Genomic DNA, 3,018 nt, shown 5'->3' on the forward strand with positions numbered 1-3,018 from the left:
ATATGTTCTCTGTATTCCCTCTATTTCAGCAATCTCTCCTGCTCTGAAGGGGGAAGTGAGTACTGAGCAGTACTCAAGACGGGACAACACAAGTGCTTTGAAGAGTACAACCATTGTGATGGGATCCCTGGATTTGTTCTCGTAATCCATCCTATCATTTTTCTGGCTGTCGCAATATTTGCTTGGTTATGCTCCTTAAACGTTAGGTCGTCAGACATTATTATTCCCAAATCCATTACATGCTGTTTTCCTACTATGGGTACATTTGATTGTGTTTTGTACTCTGTATTATGTTTAAGGTCCTCATTTTTACCGTACCTGAGTACCTGGAATTTATCACTGTTAAACATCATGTTATTTTCTGATGCCCAGTCGAAAACTTTATTAATATCAGCTTGAAGTTTTTCAATGTCTTCAGCCGAGGTAATTTTCATACTGATTTTTGTGTCATCTGCAAAGGATGATACGAAGCTGTGACTTGTATTTTTGTCTATATCTGATATGAGAATAAGGAAAAGCAGCGGTGCAAGGACTGTACCCTGAGGTACAGAGCTTTTAACTGCACTTGGACTAGATTTTATATGGTTGACCGTTACTCGCTGAGTCCTGTTTGACAGAAAACTGAGTATCCAGCGTCCTACTTTACCGGTTATTCCCATTGACTTCATTTTGTGTGCTATCACGCCATGGTCACATTTATCGAAAGCCTTTGCGAAGTCCGTGTATATCACATCAGCATTCTGTTTTCCTTCTAATGCCTCAGTGACTTTGTCGTAGTGCTCAAGTAGCTGTGAGAGGCACGATCTTCCCGCTCGAAATCCATGTTGGCCTGGGTTGTGAAGGTCATTGGTCTCCATGAAATTGGTGACCTGACTCCTAATCTCTCTCTCTCAAATACTTTTATGATGTGCGATGTTAGTGCAACTGGTCTATAATTGACATTGGCCCGAGGCCAGGCTTGACTTGTGAGAGTATGGTCCACCAGGCTGTTGCTTGGAGCGGCCCGCAGGCCCACATATTGTTAATTTGAACAGGTGTGTGTGTGTACTCACCTAATTGTGCTTGCGGGGGTTGAGCTCTGGCTCTTTGGTCCCGCCTCTCAACCGTCAATCAACTGGTGTACAGGTTCCTGAGCCTATTGGGCTCTATCATATCTACACTTGAAACTGTGTATGGAGTCAGCCTCCACTACATTACTTCCTAATGCATTCCATTTGTCAACCACTCTGACACTAAAAAAAGTTCTAATATCTCTGTGGCTCATTTGTGCACTCAGTTTCCACCTGTGTCCCCTAGTGCGTGTTCCCCTTGTGTTAAATAGCCTGTCTTTGTCAACCCTATCGATTCCCTTGAGAATCATAAATGTGGTGATCACGTACCCCCTAGCTCTTCTGTCTTCCAACGAAGTGAGGTTTAATTCCCATAGTCTCTCCTCGTAGCTCATACCTCTCAGCTCGGGTACTAGTCTGGTGGCAAACCTTTGAACCTTTTCCAGTTTAGTCTTATGCTTGACTAGATATGGACTCCATGCTGGAGCCGCATACTCCAGGATTGGTCTGACATATGTGGTATATAATGTTCTGAAAGATTCTTTGCACAAGTTTCTAAAGGCCGTTCTTATGTTAGCCAACCTGGCATATGCCGTTGATGTTATCCTCTTGATATGGGCTTCAGGGGAGAGGTCTGGCGTGATATCAACCCACAGGTCTTTCTCTCTGACTCTTGAAGTATTTCATCTCCCAAATGATACCTTGTATCTGGTCTCTTGCTTCCTACCCCTATCTTCATTACATTACATTTGCTTGGGTTAAACTTTAACAACCATTTGTTCGACCATTCCTGCAGCTTGTCCAGGTCTTCTTGAAGCCTCAAGCTGTCCTCCTCTGTCCTAATCCTTCTCATAATTTTGGCGTCGTCAGTAAACATTGAGAGGAATGAGTCTATACCCTCTGGGAGATCATTTAAGTATATCAGAAACAGGATAGGTCCTAGTACAGAGCCCTGTGGGACTCCACTGGTGACTTCACGCCAATCTGAGGTCTCACCCCTCATTGTAACTCTCTGCTTCCTATTGCTTAGGTACTCCCTTATCCACTGGAGCGCCCTACCAGTTACTCCTGCCTGTTTCTCCAGCTTAAGAATCAGCCTTTTATTGGGTACTATGTCAAAGGCTTTCCGACAGTCCAAAAAAATGCAGTCCGCCCATCCTTCTCATTCTTGCTTAATCTTTGTCACCTGATCGTAGAATTCTATTAAGCCTGTAAGGCAAGATTTACCCTCCCTGAACCCATGTTGATGGGTTTTGTGTGTACTCACCTAGTTGTACTCACCTAGTTGTGTTTGCGGGGGTTGAGCTCTGGCTCTTTGGTCCCGCCTCTCAACCGTCAATCAACAGGTGTACAGATTCCTGAGCCTATCGGGCTCTGTCATATCTACACTTGAAACTGTGTATGGAGTCAGCCTCCACCACATCACCCCCTAATGCATTCCATTTGTCAACCACTCTGACACTAAAAAAGTTCTTTCTAATATCTCTGTGGCTCATTTGGGCACTCAGTTTCCACCTGTGTCCCCTTGTGCGTGTTCCCCTTGTGTTAAATAGACTGTCTTTATCTACCCTATCAATCCCCTTCAGAATCTTGAATGTGGTGATCATGTCCCCCCTAACTCTTCTGTCTTCCAGCGAAGTGAGGTTTAATTCCCGTAGTCTCTCCTCGTAGCTCATACCTCTCAGCTCGGGTACTAGTCTGGTGGCAAACCTTTGAACCTTTTCCAGTTTAGTCTTATCCTTGACTAGATATGGACTCCATGCTGGGGCTGCATACTCCAGGATTGGCCTGACATATGTGGTATACAAAGTTCTGAATAATTCTTTACACAAGTTTCTGAATGCCGTTCGTATGTTGGCCAGCCTGGCATATGCCGCTGATGTTATCCGCTTGATATGTGCTGCAGGAGACAGGTCTGGCGTGATATCAACCCCCAAGTCTTTTTCCTTCTCTGACTCCTGAAGAATTT

Source organism: Procambarus clarkii, chromosome 55 (assembly GCF_040958095.1).
Source record: "Procambarus clarkii isolate CNS0578487 chromosome 55, FALCON_Pclarkii_2.0, whole genome shotgun sequence".
Taxonomy (NCBI): Eukaryota; Metazoa; Arthropoda; class Malacostraca; order Decapoda; family Cambaridae; genus Procambarus; species Procambarus clarkii.